Below are 25,353 nucleotides of genomic sequence, written 5' to 3' on the forward strand. Positions count from 1 at the left end.
CAGGTGTGCTGTTTCGAAGAGACACATGCACCCCCATGTTTATAGCAGCACTATCAACAATAGCCAAAGTATGGGAAGAGCCCAAATGTCCATCGGTGGATGAATGGATAAGATGTGGTATATATGTACAATGGAGTATTACTTGGCAATCAAAAAGAATGAAATCTTGCCATTTGCAACTACGTGGATGGAACTGGAGGGTATATGCTAAGTGAAATTAGTCAGAGAAAGACAAAAATCATATGACTTCACTCATGAGGACTTTAAGAGACAAAACAGATGAACATAAGGGAAGGGAAATAAAAATAATATAAAAACAGGGAGGGGGACAAAACAGAAGAGACTCGTAAATATGGAGAACAAACTGAAGGTTATGGGAGGGGTTGTGCGAGGGGGGATGAGCTAAATGGGTAAGGGGCACTAAGGAATCTACTCCTGAAATCACTGTTGCACTATATGCTAATTTGGATGTAAATTAAAAAAAAAAAAAAAAAGAATACTATCTCAGAGCTTGCCCAGGGCAAAACTGCATTGACAGTCTGCAATCTTTGTTTAACATCAAACCTAAATTAAATCACAGGAAATGACAGTATGAAATGATCAAAAAAAAATTAAGAACTGTTACAATCAATTTAGTGCAGCAGATATTGAGATGTCACCAGATTGATACCAGATTTACCTATAATGAATTATTATTAGCATTATTAATTATAATAATTATGAATTATTATTAGAATTATTAATTATAATTATTATTAATAATTATTAGAATTATTTCTTCTTTCTCTAGAAGAAAAAGAAGATAGAAGTTGTATAAAACTTAAGTAAACAATTTTCAGGTTTGTAGACATAAAGATTTCAAACTTTTTGATAGCACTAAATTTTGCTTTAACATTGTCCTACAGATTCAGGCCTGCCAGACCAGTATATCTTAAAATAAATATCTTTTTTATATTTAAAAATAAATAAATAAATAACCTGCAGTACCAAAGACCACATATTCAAAATTAAAACTGAAAGCACGATCATTACAAATAAAATGTTTGCCACAAGTGAAATTTAGGGGGAGGGGGAGGGGGGAGGGGGAGGGGGAGGGAGGGGGGAGGGGGGAGGGGGAGAGGGAGAGGGAGAGGGAGAGGGAGAGGGAGAGGGAGAGGGGGAGAGAGAGAGAGAGAGAGAGAGAGAGAGAGAGAGTCTCTGCCCCTTCCTTGCTAGCACTCTCTCTCTCAAAAATAAAACAAACATTAAAAATACATATAGGAGATAAAATGATCACTCAGGCCCCACCCTGGAGAATGATACTTGGGGTCTCAAGTAGAGACTGTGACGTTTAACAAATGCCCCAGGAGGTTCTTCCAATTAGGCAAGTTTAAAAACACACTGACCCAAAGATATATTTGGTTCTCTCAATGTTCACATTCAATCAGTTGTCAAGACCTACTGATTTTCAGTCTCTCTCTCACCTGGAGGACCAAAGGTACAAAAGCTGTGTTTGAACTGAAAATAATGGCAATGGGAATGGCCAATAATGGGAGGAATGGGATGTCAGCCTGAGACAATTCAAATCTCACAGTTGAAGCAGGAATTCCATTCCATTCCTAGTGCAGACCTTCTGATGGGTTAATTTCTCTCTTACAAAATGTTAAGTACTTGCCCAAAGTCACACAATGCGTTAGTGGTGGAAGAGAAAATAGAGCTCCCAAAGAACACTGCTTTCCAAAGCCCTACAGACTTACCATTTTGCAAATTTTAAAAGGCTCCTCAAAAGTACAGAAAGCAATAGGTTTCAGAAGATGAGAAATAATATACCCTTTTAAACACCTGACATGTGTGGCTGTGAGGAGAGACCGCCTCAACAAAATGTCAGCCTGCCATGATATTGCAGATAAAAAGCCATGTGAGGAGCAATTGTGACTCTTGATCCAAAGGTTGTGGGTTAGCACCCCACACTGGGTGTAGATTACTTCAAAGTAAGATCCTAAAAAAAAAGAAAAGAAAAAAGAAATAGCCATGTAGGAAGCAGAGAACAAAATGATGAGACAAGCCTCCACAGAACATTCATGAAAAATAAGGAACCCTGAAAGGAGAAGCTTGTCTGCTTCACTGGGTCACTGTGAGAACACAGTAAGTATGCAAAAAAAAAAAAGAAAGAAAAAAAATAGTACTTTATAAATTCTAACACTTGCTACAAAGGGAATAACTCAACACAGGATTAATGGAGGAGTATTTTGGCTAACGCAGTAATTCTGAACGTTGGCTGCTGATTAAAATCACCTGGGGAACTCTTAAATATCCTGATTACCTCAATAAACCAGAACCTCTGGGGAGCAGGATCCAGGCATCAGTATTTTTTACACAAACAGGTAGAGGTAGGTTTTTTGTTTTGTTTTTTTTTTTAGTTTATCCATTTTGACGGAGGAGTGGCAGAGAGAATCCCAAGCAGGCTCCACACCACCTGAGCTCCATATCTAGAGTTGGACACTCAATCAACTGAGCCACCCAGGCACCCCTGGAGGTTGATTCCCTAAGGCCTCCCAAGGAAGGGCCACAAAAGAGAAACCATCTGGAAGGTAGAGTTTCAGAAGGAGAAAAGAGGGGCACCTGGGTGGCTCAGTCGGTTGAGTGACTTCAGCTCAGGTCATGATCTTGCACTCCATGAGTTCAAGCCCCACATCGGGCTCTGTGCTGACAGCTCAGAGCCTGGATCCTGCTTCAGATTCTGTGATTCCCTCTCTCTGTCCCTCCCCAACTTGTGTTCTCTCTCTCTCTCTCAAAACTAAATAAACATTAAAAAAAAAAAAAAAAAAAAAAGAAGGAGAAAAGAAAAGGGGCCCCTGGGAGGCTCAGTCAGTTAAGCGCCAACTTGAACTCAGGTCATGATCTTGCAGTTTGTGAGTTCAAGCCCTGTGTCGGGCTCTGTGCTGACACCTCAGAGCCTGGAGCCTGCTTGAGATTCTGTGTCTCCCTCTCTCTCTGCCCCTCCCCTGCTTGTGTGTGCTCTCTCTCTCTCAAAAATAAAATAAACGTTTAAAAAAATTTTTAAGAAAGAAGTGGAGAAAATGAGTAACATACATAATACTGAAATTCATCTCACCTATCTTCAAAGTGTATGTGTTATAATATCTGCTGGAAGTCTTGGGTTCTGAACATATCATCAGGTAACAGATAAAATTCTCAATGTCACAGTTTCTAGAATTCCAATGCTAATGAAAGACCATGGTTCATTTATAATACCCAACAGAAGTCCACAAGGATATGCTAGGGCACAGAACACATTCTGCCTTAATAAAACAGTTTATGGTTCCAATCCTTCTTCACTGGTTTCTAGACGTATCAAGAAAAGATTTTTAAAAGTTGAAAGGCGACAAGACAGAGTTCAGTGTTCACCTGTGAATGAACACAAGTTAAATAAATATCTCCACCCAGGAATTTCCCATTACTAAGGGCAAATCACAGGGCATACAATCTTTTGCAATACTTCCCTCTGATCCAATCCTGTAAAACTTCATTTAATAAGCTGATGATGGAAACCAAGATTTGGGCCTCCAGCCAAACAATCTATGTTACATTACATAAAGGACATCCCCACCCTTCTCAAAGTTATGACAGTAGTTACTTCAAAAAAAAAGAAAAAAAAAAAAAAGGAGGGGCACCTGGGTGGTTCAGTTGGTGGAGCATCCGACTCTTGGTTTCCACTCAGGTCATGATCTCATGGTTCGGGAGATCAAGCCGGGAGTCGAGCTCTGCACTGACTGTGGACAGCCTGCTTGGGATTCTCTGTCTCTCCCTGTCTCTCTCTGCCCCTCTCCTGTTCGCTCTCCCTCAAAATAAATAAATAAATCTAAAAAAAAAAAAAGTTACAAAAAAAAATTTTTTAAAGGAAAGAAAAGGTAGCACTCAAACAGAATCAGAAGGTTTTATTCCTAACATACCTTATTAACAAACAATAGAAGAAACACCAGGCTAGAAAATGCTCATTTGACTGTCCCCCTTGAGTACTGGGTCTAACTTGTAACTCATTCATTACATAACAGTTTCTGAACATCTCTTTTGTGCAAATCTTTTTGTTCGGGCATCTTTGGAGGATACAATTTAAGACAATACCACAGAAATAAAATTTGTGCACAAGATACCTGTAAGGCTATGAGTGCTCCAAGAGTGGGAGAACAGAAAGAATTTTTAGTGGTGATGTCTGAAAGGCAACAAGGAGATGATAAATCTCACCAACCTATATTTACTCTGGATGCTCTCCTACCCCAACTCCTTAGGGTGCTATACAATCTCCTTGTATTCACAAATAACTTCTGGCCAAGAGAAATTTGGAGGGACTGGGGACATCACTAGCCAGCAAACTCTTCTACAAACTCTAGAGGCAACTTCTCCCTGAGGCTGGCTGCTTCCTGCCAGGAAACACTTAACACAGATTTATCTTCAGGAGGAGGCCAGTTTGCAGATTCTCAATGCACTGACTTAGTGGAGGGAAAGAGGGAGGGGGAAGACAGTTCCCCTTCCTTCAGGTACACTGTCACCTCCCCCAACACAAATATAAACATAAAAAGAAGCATAAAAGGGAAGTATGGCTTTACAACTCTGACAATTACATCTGACAAGATTATACAGACATTTCTGCCCGTCAGTATTTTCCAAAGAGTGTAAGCAGGAAAAATAAAAGAGGAACTAATTGTTAAAACTGGTCCATTTTACTGGGAGGTGCAGTAAGGTAGGCAAAAAGTATAAGCTCTCAGGAGCTGGACAACCTAGAATAGTTGTAGACAGAAGTTAGCTGCCTACACTTTAAGGTCCTCAAGATTTTTGGTCAACAGACCACTTCAAAATAACAAAACTGCCCTGCCTGGTCCATGTCTTCCTAACAGTTGTTTCTCTGACTAGTCATGATCCACTACAAACCCTAAAGGAAACCATGACTAAGAAAGTTCTGCTGGCTGCTATACCGACATACAAAGCCTAGATCAGAAAAGAGTAATTAAAACATGTACAAAAACTTGTTCAAGAATGTTCATAGCAGCATTTATAGGACGAAAGGCTATGCAACTGATGAATAGATATGCAAAATGTAGTATATATCCACACAATGGAATATTATTCAGCCATAAAAATGAATGAATACTGATACCTGCTACGACATGGGTAAGTTTTGAAAACAAAGAAAAAAAAAAAAGCCAGACACAAAAGGCTACATACTATATGACTATGAATATATGAAATGCCCAGAAGAGGCAAATTTATAAAGACAGAAAGTAGATAAGTGGTTGCCAGAGGCTACCTGGGATGGTGGGATGGGGGTGATGGGAAGTGACTGTTAATGTATACAGGGTTGGGGGGGAGGGGTGATAAAAATGTTTTGGAGTTAGATAGTTGTGATGGTTGCATAGTTCTGTGGGAATACTAAAAAACACTGACTTTTCTTCTACTTTAAAAGGAAGAATTTTATAGTTGTAAATTAGATCTGAACATTTTTAAAGGGTAAATTTTATGGTATGTGAATTATATCCCAATAAAGTTGTCATCAAAAAGAGAAAAACAAAGAAAGGCCAAGATACTATAGCAAATGAAAGGAAACTAAAAATATACATGACAAGTAAATGCAGTATCTGATCTTCAACCGGGTCCTGTACTAGAGGGAAAAACTGCTGTGAAGAATCTTATTGGATCAACTGACATGACCCAGAATACAAAGGATCGACTGGATGGGGGTATTAAATCAATGTTAGGCTTACTAGGTGGACAACTCTACTGTGGGTAGGAGGACACCTTTGTTCTCTGGAAACCCACTGAAGTGCTTGTGGATAAATGGCCATGATGTGTCCAAATTCTTCCCAAATGGAAAATGTATTATGTATATATGTGAAGAGAGAACAGATGATAAAGCAAAGGGAGCAAACTGTTAATAACAGATTTTTTCTTTTCTGTAAGTTTAAAATTATTTCCAAACAAAAAGCTTAAAATATACATACTCTAAGATACAAAAATTCTACTTCCAATAATTTGTCCCATAAGTATTTGCCCAAGTACATTACATGTGAAATATAGTTCACTGAAAAACAGGTTTATAATTATAAAAAGTCAGAAACAAACAATCTCAATGTCAACAAACAATAAATGGGTTAAATATACTATCATATCAGTGTAGTATTATTCCCTATGGAAAAATATCTATATGTATTGATGTAGAATGGTTTCCAAAAATTTATCTAAGTTCATTTGTTTTAATTAAAGTATAGTTGACAATGTTTTATTAGTTTCAGGTATACAACATAATGATTTGACAATTCTGTATATTACTCAGTACTTGCCACAATAAGTGTAGTCACTATCTGTCACCATACAACATTATTACAATATCACTGACTACATTCCCTATGCTGTACTTTTTCATCTCTGTGACTTACTTCAAAAACCTATTGTTTTGTGAAGGAAAAAAAAAAATCAACAAAAAAACATGGATAGAGGAAGAATGGGTTTCTCCCCAGCAATAAAAGCAATTAAAACCTAAGAAGCTCAGGCATGTCTTGTTTTAGTTAGGAAAGAATTTAAAACCATTCTCTATATGTATTTATGAAGGTATTTGTAGATAGAAATAATTTTCTCTCTTACAACACTTGATAATACAAACTTTCCCAGTGAAAAAAGAAACTAATACAATCTGGATGCCATTCTCTCCTAGTTAACTCAAAATATCTTTTAATAAATTTTTAAAAATACAAATACAACATGTATACCAAAAGCATAAAATATGAATATATAGCCAAAGAGCTCTTACAAAGTTAGCATACCCATGTAACCACCATCCTGATCAAGGAATAGAACACTCCAGAAGTTGGCCTCATACACTAACCCATCAATTAATCTCCTTCCCTAAAGGTCACTGCTATCCTGACTTCTTATATCACAGATTGGTTTTGCCTATTTTAGAACTCTTTTCTTCAACGTTATATTTGAGCTCATGTTTTTGTAAATACCAAGACTTTCCTGTTCACTGCTATAAGTATTTCGTTGAATAGATGACAGGATATTTTTTCACTCTTCTACTGAGAGGCCATATAGGTTGTTTTCAGTTTACAGTCCTTGGACATGACTTTTGGTGAACATAAGCACACATTTCTGTTGGATATACACTTACGGGTAGATTTGCTGGATCACAGGTATGACAAGTAGGAAGAGCTTTAACCTAATATGAAAAAATTTCCAAAGAAGCTCTACAAATTTACAATTCTACCATCAGTGTTTGAGAGTACTAGTTGCTCTGAATCTTTCCTGACACTTGCTGCTTTCAAGTTGTTTGTTGTTGTATTTGTTTGCTCTTAAATTTCAGCTATTCTGTTCAGTGTGTAGTGGTAATTTACTGTGATTCTGTTCAGCATTCTTTGATGATTAATACGTTGGGCACCTCTAAGAAACTTTTTTCAACCTTCCACAGTTAGATCTACCACTGACCTGGAATTTACTGATTGACTGACTGATTGATTGTTTAATGGGGAGAGGCAGAAAGAGAGGGGGGCAGAGGATCCCAAGCGGGCTCTGCACTGACCGTGAGCCTGATGCAGGGCTTGAACTCATGAACCACGAGATCATGACCTGAGCCCAAGTTGGACATTCAGCCAACTGAGCCATGCAGGCACCCCATATTTATTTACTTCTAATGTTTATTTATTTATTTTGAGAGAGAGAGCATGTATCAGGGTGGGGCAGAGAGAGAGGGAAAATCCCAAGCAAGCTCTGTGCTGTTACACAGAGCCCGACTCAGGGCTCAATCCCACAAACCTGAGATCATGACCTGAGCCGAAAACAAGAGTCAGATGCTCAACCGAGTCACTCAGGTGCCCCAACCTGGAATTTATTTTATGTATGATGTGAGTAGGGGTCAAAACTAGTTTTTTTCTGATATGGATAGGATATGCAATTGACCCAGGATCATTTATTTAAAAGACTTTTCTTTCTACATTGCTGTATAATGCCACCTTAATAATAAATTTTGTATGTATAGATGTACATAATAAATATATATAATTATATATATTGCATACACACACTTTTATGGGTCTGTTTAATCCTGCAATTTTGCTTCTCTTCAATTACCTTGGCTATTCTTGCTGTTTATGTTTCCATATAAATTTTAGAATCAGATGTGTAATGGTTTTAGAGGACATGTTTTATTAGATTTATTTAGTCCTAGGTATCTGAATTTTTTTTTAATATTTTTGTGAGAGAGAGAAAGAGGAAGAGAGAAAACAAGCAGGAGAGGGGCAGAGAGAGAGGGAGACAGAGGATCCAAAGCAAGCTCTGTGCTGACAGCAGAAAGCCCAATGTGGGGCTCAAACTCACGAAGCATGAGATCATAACCTGAGCCAAAGTCAGACGCTTAACCAACTGAGCCACCCAGGTGCCCCAGTATCTGAATTTTTTGATATTAGAAATGTCCTCTTTCTCAAAATTTCATTTTGTTATACAGAAATACCTATTTTGTATATCAACCTGGTACCTAGGAATATTACTGAATTTACTGTTAACAAAGTATTATTTTTAATTTACATAAAGTAAAATTCATATTTTCTGGTATACAGTTCTAGGAGTCTTGACCCTAAATTCCCCCATGCCACTCCTTTGTAATCAATACCTTCCCCTACCCTCAAACCCTGGCAACCACTCACCTGTTCTCCATATCTACAGTTTTGCCTTTTTAGAATATGACTTAAATTGAATCATACCATGCATAACTTTTCAAGAGTCATGTCTTTCACTCAATATAATGCCTTTAAGGTTCATCTACATTGTTACATACATCAATACTTTGTAGGGATGTACCACACTTTGTATAGTCATTCACCAGTTGTAGGACATTTCAGTTCTTTCTAGTTTTTTGGTGATTACACATAAAGCTCACAGCCATTTGAATACAAGTTTTTGTGTGAACATAAGTCTTCATTTTGAAGTAAATACCTAGGAGTAGGGCTGATGAGTCATATGGGAAGCACACACTTATCTCTAAAAGACACTGCCAAACTGTTTTCCAAAACAGTGGTACCATTTTGCACTCCCACCAGCAACACATGAAAATTCTGTATGCTCTCCATCCTCATCAGAACTTAGTATCATATTTAGTTAAGTCCTATTTTTCTTTGCTAAGAGCTTTGTATCATTTAATAAATGCTTCATCTGAATCTACTGAGATAGTCATAGGATTTTTCTACTTTTTTATAGTTAATGTGAATTATAATGATTTCTTAATACTATCAAAATGTTTACATATATAGTCCATATTTAATTAGAAAAAGCTTACTTATTATTAAGGCGCTTGGGGGGCTCAGCTGGTTAAGCATCCCACTCTTGATGTCAGTTCGAGTCGTGATCTGGCAGTGGCGAGATTGAGCCCTGCTTCCTTGGGCTCCGGGCTGACAGCACAAGGTCTGTTTGGGATTCTCTCTCTCCCTCTCTCTCTGGCCCTCCCCTGCTTGGACAAGCGCCTTCTTTCTCACTCTCTCAAAATAAATAAACCTTAAATTAATTAATTAAGTAAAATAAAAGCTACTATCTAGCCAAAATTGTATGATCACTTTAGTCACATTTCCTAGCAAATCTTTCCCCACCAAACACAAAACAGATTAGAGAAATGGTGAGCAAATCACAGTCTTAGAGGCATGTGTACCACTCTAATTTTTAAAATGTGGATTCTATGGGGCGCTTGGGTGGCTCAATCAGTTGAGCGTCTGACTTTGGCTCAGGTCATGGTCTCACGGTCCATGAGTTCAAGCCCCGCATCGAGCTCTGTGTGGTCAGTTCAGAGCCTGGGGCTTGCTTCAGATTCTGTGTCTCCCTCTCTCTCTGCCCCTCCCCCACTCACTCTGTCTCTCAAAAAAAAATGAATAAATGTTAAAAAAAAATTGTTTTTAAACGTGGATTCTGAAGCATCTAAAAGGGAAAATAATTTCCATTACAAATGATATTGATGTTGTAATAAGAGTAACATTATACACTTTCAGAAACCAGAAACGGAACTATAGTATAAAAATGCTATATTTCCCATGCAACATAAATAACTGGATAAATAATGAAAATATCTGATAGTTTTATAGATTATAAATTTATGAAATTCTATCATTTGAAAGGGAAATCTTCTACCCTCTTGATAATGATAATTCCACACCTTTTTGATAATGATGACATTAATGAATTCTGGCCTACTAATTACCAGCCATGAGTTAGTTTTATCTTTTCACTTTACCTGTTTTCCGGTGGTTGTGTTGTTTCACAACTAAACAACCAATCATAATCAGAGAGATAGTGATGAGAAGCCCCACAGGATCTAGATAATCTTTTGCAATGAAATTGTCATAATGTTATCAAATGCATTTTCAATTCTTGAGTTCTATATAATCTAGGTTAAGAATGACCTACGTGGCTCTGAACATTCTGGCAGCTTCCCACAATGTAGCTCTCTGAAGTTACCTTAGACTCCTGCCTTACCTCCCCTGTTCACACACTCAGCTCTGTTCAGTATTTTGGCAAAAGAAGGGATCGGTAATGTTCCATCAAGACCTGGCAACATACCAGAAAGCAATGTAGATGTCATGGATAGCCAAACACAAAGGCAGTACTGGACTGGATATCTTGAACTCTACTGCAAGCACTACGAATTCCAGTCTCTTTCTGGGTCACCATGCGTATTCCTTACCCATTCTATTCAGTTTACTGGATTTTACTTGTTTCTCTTATTACTTCATAGAGTGATGTTAATATTACAGCATTTTAAGTCACAGCACCATATGGCGGTAATATATAACTGCATATAACTAAGATGAACTCCCTTAAAATTGGTTATCTACCAAATAGTATCAATAAGATGCAAAAAATTAAAAATATCAAGTACTTGAAATCTAAAAGTAATTCTAAGCATATTATAGCAGAGTCCACAGTACCCTTCAACCTCAACCACCACAATCAGATGACTTCTTTTAATTACTACCACAATATCACTACGAAAGCCACAGAGAATAAATAATCAGCTGGGTAATACTTCTTTAAAGATGGCATTTAACACACGCAAAAAAAAATAGCTAGTTTTACCAAAATAAAATTCACTGAATTTAGACTGGCTGTTCTGTTTGCGCTATGAATTTAAAACAACAACAAATACACTGCCAAATGAACTTTGACTTCTATTTCCTCATGACTGTGAGCAGGTTTTTAAAAAACAACAACTGCTGTATATCTTCAGGGCAAAGTACAACATACCCACTGAAGGACTTGTATATAGCAGCAAAGAACTAATCTTTAGCCTCAGGATTTGAGGGTGATACTACAGTATGAAGAACAAAATAAGTCAAATTAAAAGTTAAAAAACCAAAGATCTGACAAAGCTTTTGTGGAGTGCTTCTTATTAGCCATTAACAAAGATTTCTTAGTCTAGGGGTCAGTGCTACTGAGGTTTGAAGGAAATTTTACCTGCTAGAGGTCAGTTGGTAAAAGGCAGTAACTCTCAAAACCTAAGAATTTTTAACACCTCGGTTACCATCTTGTCTACCCCCATGGTTTTGTAAGTAACAAGGAAGAAGAGAAGAGTAGGAGAATGACCCTGAGACCTCAAATCCTCTTTGGAATACAAAGCCCTCAACTAAGCAAGCTGTACTGGTTGGTAATGGCTAGAGATGGGGGAGGCTACTCCCAGTTCCTATATTCCACTCATTCCACTTTTGTATCCCTGCGGTATCACACCTGTTCTGAGTAGTTCTAAGTTGCCAATTCACATTTTAAAAAGAAAATGGCATCTTACAAAGAAAAAAATCAAGTAACCCAATTAAAAAATGGGCAAAGGGCTTAAACATTTCTCCAAAGAGGATACACAAATGGCCAACGAATATAGGAAAACATGTTCATCATCATCACTCAGAATCATCAGAGAAATGCAAATCAAAACTACAATGAACTATCACCTCACACCTATGAGAATAGCTATTCTCAAAAAAACAAAACAAAACAAAACAGAAAATAGCAAGTGTTGGCCAGGATGTGAAGAATTTAGAACCACCGTGCACTGTTGATGGAGTTATCAAATGGTGTGAACATTATGCAAAACAGCATGGTAGTGCCTCAAAAAATTAACAGAACTACCAAATGATGCAGCTATTCAACTTCTAGATATATATCTAATAGAACTGAAAGCACGCTCTCTAAGAGGTATTTGTATACCCATGTTCATAGCAGCATTATTCATAACTAAAAGCAACTCAAATGTCCGTCGACAGATGAATAAACAAAACATGGTTATACATGAAATGATAATACGATAATCAGCTTTTAAAAGGAAGGAAATCCTGTCACATGCTGTAACATGGATGAACCTTGAAGACATTATGCTAAGTAAAATAAGTCATGAAAAGACAAATACTATAGAATTCCACCTACATCAGGTATCTAAAATAGTCAAAATCACAGAAACCGAATGGAGAATGGAGGTTACCAGGCAGGGGTTGGGGGAAGGGAGAAATGGATTTGTTGTTTAATGGGTACAGAGTTTTCAGATTTGCAAGGTGAAAAAATTTACAACATACTAAAGGTATGTTTTACAACAATGGGAACGTACTTAACACTCCTAGTTGAGATGGCAAATTTTATGTTGTTTTTACTAAGAAAAAAAAGGAAAAAATGACAACAGATCTCTTACTTTTTCTTGCTGTGTCCTTCCCAACCTTTCATATTCTGTTTTTTAATGTTTATTTATTTTTGAGAGAGAGAGCACACACGCGAGCAAGGGAGGAAGAGACAGAGAGGTAGACACAGAACCTGAAGCAGGCTCCAGGCTCTGAGCTGTCGGCACAGAGCCCCATGTGGGGCTCAAACTCACAAACCATGAGATCATGAACCTGAGCCAAAATCACACGCTTAACTGACGGAGCCACCCAGACGGCCCTCCCACCCCTCCACACACAACCTTCCATATTCTGAAAGGAGCCAAGAGCTGCTGCAGGACCCTGTCTTCCTTCTCCCCAACTACCCTATAGAAGCAGCCGGCTAGCACAATCCTCTTAGAGCAAACAGGGCAAGTCTGCAATCATAGGAAGGAAGGGGAAACGGCCAGGAGAGGACCTCAAGTTGACTGGCCTCCACTTCTAATTGTGACTTTATCCCTCAGCCTAGGAAAATAGAGTGTGCTGGACCCCTAGTTGAAGAACCCCTGGGGAAAAGAGTAAGGAGTCTTTTATGGTGATTTGTTTAAATCATGAAAAGTAGAAAATAAAGAGATGGTGACAAGTATAAACTCCTTGATGACCAAGTACATGCTATACTTCTTTGCATCCCTTCTAATACCTCACTCTTAGAAGTCACTCAGTAAATACTTGTTTGTGCTGATAACAATGACATATTGATGACCACTGGCAAAAAGAATGGATCTTTTGTCCAGAAAAAAAAGCCTACCAGACTCAGAAGCCAAAGTGCTTATTTTAATGAATGAATTAAGGTCATTTCCATAATAAAAATCTCCAATGATTTCACAATAACTTTTACTAAAAACTTGTATAAAACTACTTTTTCCTGGCAAGTGAATACCACATTGCCTACATTTTGTACTTGGAAATTCCCCCCGTCCCCCCCCAAAATACTCTCTTTAAACTAACATCTCATTAATTACATTATGTAATGAGATAGCCACTGACAGCATCTAAGATCCTTCCACAAGGGTCATTCATCTGCCAGAAAAAAAACGCCTGAGTTTGTCTTTCAGTTGGACTGCGGACAAGAGATGGGGTTTTCCGCTGTACAAGATTTTTATTGTTGGTTATAAAATCAAGCTTCCTGAATATTTACATTAACAAGGCTCTTAGTCATTCACATAAGGAAAAATGGAAACAATTGCTTTAATTACATACTTAAGAGGCTTTCTGTAGAAGAAAAAGTTTCTGATATTTGGATATTCTGTGGTAACGAAATTAAATGCCCCTAAGCTACCCCTAAGCTGTTTTAAGCAGCTATTAAATTGTTATACATACATGCATTTTATTCTGAAAAATACACCCAAAAGTGCAGGTGCCTTTTGGTCCCCTAAATGCCACAGTTAACAATGTTAATCTCCAGGGTCTCCCAATACTGATAAACCACAAATAAACCACAAATAAAATGCAGTGGGATCGCTCTACAAGAGTTTTGTTGGATAGAAGATTAAAACTTTTTATGTTAACATTTTAACAGCCTCTTTTATAAGCAAGTGTAATTGCTCTGCAATTTGCTAGAGGTGGGAATATGATTTTCAACTCACTGTATATCCAAATTCATATAAACTTGACAGGATTTTATATGAGGAACCAGATCACTGCTCTTGCTGAAACACAAGTAGAATCCCTTTTTAAGGCACTCAAAACCTCAAAGTTTCTGCCTCAATCAAGTAAAATTTAGTTGCCATAATGCATGAAGGAGATCACTTTCCTTTGGTTGTCCTTTAATTTTATCTAAAGCAAATATGCAGTGTGAACAGTATTAACAAATAAGAACAAATGCCCAACAAGCAAAAGGGGATGTTCTACCAGGTTTTTAACAATAGAGTTTAAAATGCCTCCTGTTGGGGGCGCCTGGGTGGCTCAGTCCATTAAGTAGCTGACTTCAGCTCAAGTCATGATCTAGAGGTCTGTGAGTTTGAGGCCCATGTCAGGCTCTATCTATGCTGACAGCTTAGAGCCTGGAGTCTGCTTCAGATTCTGTGTCTCCCTCTCTCTCTCAAAAATAAACATTAAAAAAAATGTTAAATAAATAAAAAAAAATTAAAAAATAAAGATAAAATGCCTCCTGTTGGGACAAAGGGCAATTTCTCAGAACACTGTACCCAGGGTGTTTTGATTATAGACTACACACATGTATATACATATTCCTCTATTAAAATAAAAATATTTAGTTTCCATTTTCAGCAGAAACTTGAGGCAGTAGTAGTGTAAGTAACTGCCCAAAAGTCAAAACCCCATATTATTTTTTTTTAATTTTTTTTTCAACGTTTTTTATTTATCTTTGGGACAGAGAGAGACAGAGCATGAATGGGGGAGGGGCAGAGAGAGAGGGAGACACAGAATCGGAAACAGGCTCCAGGCTCCGAGCCATCCGCCCAGAGCCTGACGCGGGGCTCGAACTCACGGACCGCGAGATCGTGACCTGGCTGAAGTCGGACGCTTAACCGACTGCGCCACCCAGGCGCCCCTCAAAACCCCATTTTAACTTTAACCTTCTGTGCCATTAAGATCTTTTTTATTTATTTATTTATTTATTTATTTATTTTACTGTTTATTAAAGCAGGGCTTCAACCCACGGACCGTGAGATACACAGCCTGAGCCAAAGTGGGACATTCAAGTCAGACTGAACCACCCAGGTGCCCTGCCATCAAGATCTTTATTAAAGATCCTACGCAGCTATCAAGATGACTAGGAAACACCATACGTTTTTGTATCTTCTCTCTAATCCTGTTCACTTTTTTGATTGAAAAAAGATAATAAATGTGGAGTGGTCAAGACAGGGAAAAAAAGGAGACAGGAATTTTAGAACTGGAGATTATATCTGCTATTATCTAATACAATATTCTTATGTCACACTAAGACTGAGACCTAACGGTGTTTAAATTAGCTCTAGAACTAACGGATATAGGTCTGTATAACCTTCCACTAAAACAAGAAAATAGATATGGCCTTATTTGAGAAGGAACACTCAAAACACTCTCTAGACTAAAAGAAAGTTGTTTTAGCAAGTTACTTAGTATCCTTTGGGCTTTCCTTTCCGCATATTTGTGACAGACACAAAGCTACCCAACAGACATTGCTTCCCTTCTAACTTGCTAACAGAATCCCAGTTCTTCCTGGGCAGCATGCAACGTGTCAAAGCCTAGGAAACAATACATGATGCACACTACCCCAACCATGCCATTTCCCTTAGCCATTCACAGTTCCCCAGCCTCTCCTAGAACTAGGGGCAGTCTTGTAAAAACAGTTCAAGCATATGAGACTTCAGAGAAAATAGGATGGATGCCTCCGGGAAAGACTGTGTTCTCTGTCAGGCAAGCACAGGAGGGATTGCTTGCTTGGTTCCCTTTCTTTCTTGCCTTGAAAACGGATGTGATGTCTAAAGTGAGCAGCCATTTTGTTACCTGGTGGCAATAATGAACATGCAAAAAGATGGCAGAGTCAAAGACCAGAGCAAAGCTGGGGCCTTGAGCACACTGCGGAGCAGCTAAACCAACAGAGACCACATACCTCTGAACTTCTCTGAACTGTGCAATAATAAACGGCTTATGGTTTAAACCTCTGCTAGTGGCTTTCTGTTAACTACAGCTGAAAGCAGTCCTGAATTTTTTAAAAAATTTTCTCTAACATGCTATGATCTTCCTGCCCAAACTCACTCCCTTTACAATATACTCTGCTTATGCTACATGCAACTAAGAGAGGACAGGATTATATTTCTCCTGCATAGTAAATAAAGACCAATTTAATTACAGTACCTCAACTATATGTCTCTATTAAAATGTCATCAGTAGGGAATAGGGGGAAAAAACATAATTTAGAATCATGTTTGTCCTTGATTATTGACTTAGATCCTTCCTTCCGCCATCTCAAATCCTTTTTGGAAATAAGTACCACATATATAACAAACTGATAAAGGAGATCTATTGGAACGAAACTCTTCGGTCTCCTGTTAGTAAAAAATAAAGTATTCAAATTTCCCTCTTGAATTTTCAGTTCCAAACCTGCCCCGGCCACTATTTTCATATACTGATGCCCTAACCAAAGCTTAGAGACTTACCAGCATTGCACCAAACTCGTGGCATTGTTATTTTCTCCTACTGTAATTAAATACATGGGTTATAATAATTAAATCTAAATGTTGGTAAGACGTAAAAAATTGCAGACTATCCAGTGCAGTTATTTAAAATAGTTATTTTAACTGTATTTTGATAGAACTCTCTCAAATATACGTTCAGCTCCAAGACTCCTGTTGCACCCATCTCTGTACTTCTTCCAGTGTCCGGAACATGGGAGAACCCAGTTCACCCCCAGTCCTCTCTGCTCTCCAGTGCTTATCTCTCCACTTCCGTCCACAGCCCAGTTCTGCCTACAGCTATTCCCATGATCGGCAATGGCTATGCCACTCACTCTTCTTTCAGAATTTCTTTCTAACCTCACTTGTCTTCTGTCATCCCTCAGCTTCCTCAGGAAAGAAAGGTCAACAGCCTCCCTAGTTGGAAGAACAAATGACTGTGATGAGCACCCATCCTCTTAATTATGATACTGTCTCTTCTCTGCTCCCCCCACCCCAAAAAATGACCAAGTACTGCTGAGTTCGAGCCCAGACATAAATGAGTATGAACGTATATTTATATATGTACGTATATATGGGCTAATAGCTTTTCTAGTTTACAAAAAGAAAAACAGGAGAACAAATGCTCATTTTTTGTTAAGTTGTAGAATGCTTTTACCGACTCCTCCCTTCCGTCTACCCTTTACCAACCACTTTCTGATGTTCTATGACCTTCCACCCATTATGGTCTCTGGGTCACATGGCTCATCCCACACAATAGCATACTCCCTTCTTCCTGACAAATTAATCAGTCAAGACGGAAACATTACTTAATTGCTATAGATGTCTACGATAGACTCCTCTAAAAATATGATAGGACATGGTGCTAGTTTATATCAGCATTTTTTAAATTAATTAATTTTTAAGAGACATCAAAAATGAGTAGGGGAGGGGCACAGACGGAGAGAATCCCAAACAGACTCCACGCTGTCAGCACAGAGTCCCACGTGGGGCTCAATCTCATGAACCATGAGATCATGAACCAAAATCAAGAGTTGGACACTTAACCGAGTCACCCAGGTGCCCCTATATCAGCATTTTAAAAGGGTGATCCAGAGACTCTTGGGTGGGAGGCCCTTGGGACCCTTCTGGGGGATCCACAATGGCAAAATTATTTTTAGTAATACAAAGATGTAATCTGCCTTTTTTGCTCTCATTCTCTCATGAGTGTACAACAGTGAATCCAGAGGATATGTGGTGTGTGATGATAATGTATCATGCTGCCAACTAACAGATTCTTATGTTTTTTTAATTTTCTAAGGTAGAAAGTTTAAGGCATAAATATGTACGTTTTCAGAAATTAACTGAGTGTGTTCTTAGTACTTCTATGCTCTCAGCAATAGCAATTTCTGCTAATATCTGCTATCATCTCCACAACTTCATTATCGCCCAATGAATTCATCTCGTGTTTAAAGAAATTAAATGTTTTAGTCACTGACATGGTGAACTCTTTAAAACCCAAAGATTTTTCATGTTAGAAATAAAAAAACTGGGCCACCTGGGTGGCTCAGTCAGTTAAGCATCTGACTTTGGCTCAGGTCACGATCTCACAGTTCGTGGGTTCGAGCCCACAGTTGGGCTCTGTGCTGACAGCTCAGAGTCTGGAGACTGCTTCAGATTCTGCGTCTCCCTCTCTCTCTGTCCTTCGCCTGCTCATGATCTATGTCTCTCAAAAATAAACATAAAAAAATGTTTTAAGAAATAAAAAGACCACCGAAGCATTATACAAAGTAAATAACCATATTGCACTGGTTGGTATGGTTAACACTGCTGAATGTTGGATGAAAAATTAGTAAAAGAAATCACAGCAGTGCCACCTAAAAAAATGATGCAGCATCTCATCAAATTAAAGATTTTGTTGCAAACATGAATTACAAGTTAATATCTTGCCTTAAGGACGGTACTTATGCTTTGTAAGTGGACAGATCCGTAGATGTGGGTGGACTGTTTTGTTTTCACTTTCTAGTATCCATGCCAACTAATCATCGAAGAAGGTCTTCTTTCATGTGAATGGTTGGCAACGAACATAAATGCTGTTGAATTACTCCAAGTATTAAATAATGTTTTGAGTCTCATGATTTATCTTGAAAAAACCATGTTGATATCTGCTCTAATGGTACAAAAGCAAAGGTGGGCAAAACTGCTGGTGCTTTAGCATAAATCAAGGCAGAAGTACAGAACTATACGAGTAATAATTATATCCTTCACTACATCAATCATTTTTTTAAAAAGTCGGTTTCACTTCACAATGTCCTTGCCAAAACAGTCAGAGTTATTATTTTTGTTGCATCTGACTCCTGAGAACTTGGTCTTTATAATATTGTGTTACGAAATGGTAAGTATACAAGAAACACTTCTGCTGCATACCTAGTACAACAGCTGCCTTAAGGAAAAGCATTTATGCAATTGTTTGAGTTGGGAGCTAAACCATGATTTTTTCATAGAATACCATTTTTGCTTAAAAGAATGAGTGGCAGACAATGGCTAATCAGACTGAGGTATGTGGCAGATATTTTCTCTAACATGAATAAAGTGAGCCTGACACTTCAAGGAAAAAACTGACACTATCTGTTGACAATGATAAAATTTGAGCTTTCAAGATAAAATAAGAATTTTTGAAAACCTGAACTTGACAGCAAAATCTTGACCACTTCCTAATACTGAAAGACTTTTTTGATGAGAATAATGGACATATAAAAGAATGTGATTTAGGGGCGCCTGGGTGTCTCAGTCGGTTGAGCATCCGACTTCAGCTCAGGTCATGATCTCACACTCCGTGCATTCGAGCCCCGTGTTGGCCTCTGTGCTGACAGCTCAGAGCCTGGAGCCCGCTTCAGATTCTGTGTCTCCCCCTCTCTCTGCCCCTCCCCGATCATGCTCTGTCTCTGTGTCAAAAATAAATAAAAACATTAAAAAAAAAAAAAAAAGAATGTGATTTGTTAAATACTGTGTAATCAAATATGTCAACATCTGAAAGATCTGCATAACTCAGTAAACCATTATTTTTCAAATCACCAACACGTGATGTTTCAAAATCACATACAGGTCAAAGATCCATCCAAAGTTCAAGGACAGACCAACAAAATTTTAATGTTAGAGTATAAAAAATTCACTGATATGGTTTCATATTCAATATTGCAACTAACTTAAGAATCTACCACTTGCTGGGACACCTGGGTGGCTCAGTTGGTTAAGCGTCTGACTCTTGATTTCAGCTCAGGTCATGATATCACGGTTCTTGAGTTCGAGCCCCGCATTGGGCTCCAAGCTGACTGTGGAGCCTGCTTGGGATTCTCTCTCTCTCTGCCCCCAAGAAGCAAGAGAGAGAGAAAGAGAGAGAGAGAAAGAGAGAACTAGAGGAGAGAGAGAGAGAAAGAAAGAAAAAGAGGAAGAGAAGGAGAAAAAAGGAGAGAGAAGAGGGAGAGAATGAATAAAAGACAGAATATACAACTGTTGAGTTTTGATGTGACAAAGGATATCCACAATCACATGAAAAGATATTAAAATAGTCCACCCTTTTTTCAACTATATATCTGTATATTGAGGGTTTTCCTCATATAATTCAAATCAAACACTACTGCAACAGATTGGATCTAAAAGCAGTTATGGAAATCCAACTGTCTATTAAACAACACAGTAGGGGCACCTGGGTGGCTCAACTGGTTGGGCATCGACTTTGGCTTAGGTCATGGTCTCATGGGTTCGTGAGTTCAGGCCCCGTGTCCGGCTCTATGCTGGCAGCTCAGAGCCTGGAGCCTGTTTTAGATTCTGTGTCTCCCTCTCTGCCCCTCCCCTGCTCATGCTCTGTCTCTCTCAAAAATAAATAAACATTAAAAAAAAAAAAAAAGATCTTTTAATAAAAATTAAAAAAATAAACAACACAGTAAAGCAAGTGGAAAAATGTAAATGTCATACTTTTCACTATACTTTTTGTTTTGGAAGATCTTTTTCATTAACCTTTAATAAGTTTGTCATTTTTAATTTTTTGTTAACATTTACTTACTTTTGAGAGACAGAGCATGAGTGGCAGAGGGACAGAGAAAGAGGAAGACACAGATTCCAAAGCAGGCTCCAGGCTCTGAGCTGTCAGCAGAGAGCCTGATGCGCAGCTCGAACAACCAAACCATGAGATCATGGCCCGAAGTCAGACGCTTAACCAACTGAGCCACCCAGGAGCTCCTAATGAGTTTGTTATTTTTAAATGAGTAAACATTTTAAACATTTCTTGATTTAAAATATGTTGACTATTGATACGGTCCACATGAACAAAAGATCTTTGGGGTCCTCAATAATTTTTAAGGCGTACAAGATGTCCTGACACCACAACGTTTGAAAACCACTGGTTTATAACACCACAAAAAAGAACACTTACAAGAATGTGTATATAAAAAAAGAAGCACCTGAAAATGAATCAGAAGATCTCGGCTCCAGGGCTAGCACCACTTCTTACTTGTTTTGGGATCTGGATAAATTACTTAGTCTAAGGTCTTAGCTTCCTCATCTGTAAAATGGATAACTCGTATCTTGTTCTGAGGATAAAAGACAAAATACGTCAAAGCAATTTATAAACTACAAGTATATCATTACAAGGTCTCAAAGTTAAGAGTTTTAAAACACTTCTAAAAGGCAAATTTCTACAAAATTCTTCTTCTAAAAATTCATTACTAAAAGAACTTATAGAAAATGCAAAATGGAGATAATCAAAAATTAGTTCAAATGTCCAACCACATAACTTTACTGTATTAAATTACTTCCTTTACAGTTATAATTGGCAATATATGTTTTAGCTATTATGGGATTTCCAAATATACATAAAAATACAGAAAACAGTAACAAACCCCAATATACCCATTACCTAGCTTAAAAATTATCAAAAACTTGCCAATATTGTTTTACTTATTTCCCATTTGTGTGTGTTTGTGCCTGTCCTGAAGTTTTTAAAAAACGTGTATTAGACATCATTTCATTTTGCCTATAAAAACTTCCGTATGTACCTCTAACAGATGAGACTTTTTAAACATAACCACAATACTATTAAGATGGATAAAAACTTTATGGTTATAATTCTTAAATATCATCTAATACACACTCCATGTTCTAATTTCCTGATTGTCTCAAAACAAACAAACAAACAGAACAGTGTTTTTAGTTCATATCAAAAGATCAGTTACCAGTTCATTTTCAAAAGAACCCTAGATTTTTAGCTAAAGCTAGGAAGGAAAAGAATATAATACCATGCTTTATATACCACGTACAGTTTACAAAACAAAGTCAAGAACTATCTTCCTGAGGAATATGCCTCTCCCCCAACCAAACAACAAACAAAAATAACAAAAGAAACCCATGATAAGATAGGCCAGACTGGCAACACTTCAGTGTTCTGAAAAGTGACCAGAAGAGGACACAGCTTAGCAACTCAGGAAAAGAAGGAGTTGATAGGTGACAACCCCCCACACCCCCACCCCTACTGCTTTGGACAAGGTGAGGTGAGGTCAGCTGGCATCAGGCAAGCTGGAGGTGAGGTCAGGGTCCAGGTTCTAGAGTGAGTAGACTCCTCAAACAAGTCAGGTGCCCAAGGCTATAAGGCAACCCCCTGCAGGTTTCAACTCAAAGCTCAAAAAACAATGCTCTAAGCTAGAGGCATAATGATCAAAAATACCAGTTCTGAGAATTTATTCAATAAATATTTATCCAAAGACGACTCTACTAGGCACTATTTAGGACAGGAGCTGCAATACAAACAGTAAGTAGCATATACCTCTCTACACATGCCTATCCTCATGAATTTTAAGGGGAAGAATGGAAACGGTTTAGTAGTAATTACCTTGCCATTTACCATCACAATTTACAGTGCATCTTTTTTCTGTAAACTGCAGTCTGCCCCACTCCTCACCCAGTCACTAAGACAAATCTGAGTTCTGCTGTCCTCATACACACCACACACCCCTGGCATTTAGAGCTACAATTCTTCTCTAAATATTTAGTTTAGAAGGAAATCAAGGGAATGCTAAAGAATTTCCCACCTCCGCTGAAAACTTTTCTTTTCCACAGGCTCATCCCAAGTACGTCAGAATGTACTGTAGAAGCACACATAATATATGCTTAATATAAATCTTTTATCTTAATTTCAGCTATGTGGATATATATATATATATATTTCTTTTTCAGTTTAAAACTACAGAAATGATGGAGAAAACGAAGGAACAAATTTCTTAAGGAAGGCTTGAGAAGTACTTCATAAATGTGTCCAAAATCATGAAATAGTCACTAAAAAAATTTCAGTGACACTATAAAGAACATCTTCTCAACAACAAAAGAAAACCCAAAGGTCAGATGACTACAATGAGTCCACACTTCTCCATTTCGGAACTGACATTTCACTCCAAGTTTCTCCTATTTGTAGAAAAACAGTATAAAGCTCCTAAGCTTAAGACAGTATTTCCAGCAAGACCCCTAACTCCCTTACAAACACTGAAGAAGACGTAATTACGGACACAGAATACAACGCAGCCCAAAATAGCCACTGGAATCTTGGACTGTGTGGACAAGACCTGCAGAGGTGTCACCCTTTACCCTATTTCTCTTATCCGATCATTAAGATGAACAGTTTACTTCTACTGTCTGTACATCTTTGGTTTTCATGTTCTCGAGAAGGTACTGTGAAAACAACCTGTCCTTGGAATTTAGCTTCGCTTTACAGCACGATTGCTACAGGAATAGTGCTTCTGACAGAGAATCTAAGCATACAGCCCAATATGTACATCATTACCCTAGGTAAGCTGTAAACAATCATACTAACATCACTGCGATAGCAGGAGGTTCTTGGCAAATGGTAGCAAAAGAATCGTAGGTAAATTGTTAATGAGTTAAAAACTCAAAGCCTGCATGCTTCAATCTAAAAAATGTTACGTAGGTTTCTTTAAAAAAAAAATGGTTAAAGATAATGTGTAGACTTTTACACAAATTGGTTTGGACTACAAATAAATACTAAAAAGTTGTATCATCAACATTCATCAGGATATCACACACAAAACAGGTTATTCACAGAATAAGTGGGACTGTAACTAGCCCTCTATAATTTCCTTGACCCTGCCCGTTATTATCTTCATTGGACATCAAAATTTGTCATCAGATTTTCCATGTAATGTTTACTTATTACTGTCCCTCACTCTTCTCCCACTAGAATGTAAGGCCCCATAAGGACAAAAACTTTTCTTATTTTCCACTGTATGCCCAGTTCCTAGAACAGCGTCTAGCACATAGTAGAGGCTACAAATAAATTTGATGAAGAGATGGATGAATGACCTCCCCCACTTCCTTTCCTCCATCACATGTTAACCATCCTTTAAGGCCAAGGTCAAATTCTATTATCTCTATGAAGATTATCTTCCCATTACCTCCCCCAATGCCCCAATCTCTTTCTCCCTTACACCAAGAATTTGGCACTTCCCAGCTGTCTGATAACTGTGTATCATTTCATATGTACGTAATTCCCTTACAAATTCTTACAATCCTCCTCCCCTTATTAAGGGCATGGATCCATGTCTCCAGCTTTTGGTATCCACCTCAGTATATGTAAACAGTATATCATTAATAAATGTTTTGATTGATTTATATCTGTAGTTAATCTAGAAATCAATTTAGTCAATAGTTTCAACTTTTTATAACCTATCTCTCCCTTTCTAATAACTTAATTGAAATTGCAGTGGGTCTCCACTTTAAATTTATATTTGGCAATTTCAAGTCAAGTTCTAAATTCTCATTTAATTAGGACTTATGCTCATAATTTACTTTACCCACCCCTTCCCCCAAGATTAAATTTTTTATGTAATGAAACTCATGACTTTCTGGTGATACCTATAATGAGGTATCTCATCCCACTTAAGGAGGTGAAGTTTCATTACCTCCTTCTTGTTGCCTTGGTATTGAAGAGTTTTTTCCTTTATGCCTTTCTTCTTTCATGCCAAGATGTATCTCATCTCCTTCTTTACCGATCATACCCCTAGTAAGCTTTTATTATTTCTTTGTACCTGTTCTTAGTAATCTGCCTTAAATCCTTCTTTTTGAGTCACTTCTGTTTCCTCCAGTCATTTATTTGATTAAATTTCAAACTCCCTTTCTCAGTGTTTGAGAATGGCCTCCTCTTAAAGCCAACCAACCTTTATGAACTTCATCCCTTTACATAGCCAACCCTTGATCATCTGGACTAATGGAATGTATAAAAACATGAGATTATCCACAACAAGAAAATAAAAAAAAATTGACATCTGGCTTTAGAATATATCATATGTGGCTTTGGGCAAGACTTACTTTCTTAATTACATTTTTGCTTAAGACAATATTAGTAATATTTTCTTTTATGATGGTGGATATGTGTCTTGGTTTTAAATTTTGGTTCAATTTTTAAAAAGCCAATCAAGCATCCACTGTGGTTTTTCCTATGAAGCCTTTTAACTAGTTTTTCCAATCTGTTGAAGTCTATCATAAAATCTGGTTTCTGTTTCCCCTGATTT

The 25,353-nt window shown here is 37.8% G+C and overlaps 1 protein-coding gene across 11 annotated transcripts in view; it reads right to left on the bottom strand.

Moving 5' to 3' along the window:
* DUSP16 (dual specificity phosphatase 16) overlaps positions 1-25,353 on the bottom strand; it is a 90,191-nt gene that overhangs the window by 60,866 nt on the left and 3,972 nt on the right. For 8 of the 11 annotated variants that reach the window (XM_047865364.1, XM_047865366.1, XM_047865365.1 and 5 more), the window contains one exon: positions 21,241-21,369. The gene's annotated coding sequence lies outside the window, so the exon portion shown is untranslated. Of the gene's footprint in view, positions 1-1,736; positions 1,802-1,821; positions 1,979-9,298; positions 9,457-21,240; positions 21,370-25,353 lie in introns of those variants that run through there. The other 3 variants (XM_047865371.1, XM_047865372.1, XM_047865374.1) reach the window with 3 other exon arrangements.

Source organism: Prionailurus viverrinus, chromosome B4 (genome assembly GCF_022837055.1).
Source record: "Prionailurus viverrinus isolate Anna chromosome B4, UM_Priviv_1.0, whole genome shotgun sequence".
NCBI lineage: Eukaryota > Metazoa > Chordata > Mammalia > Carnivora > Felidae > Prionailurus > Prionailurus viverrinus.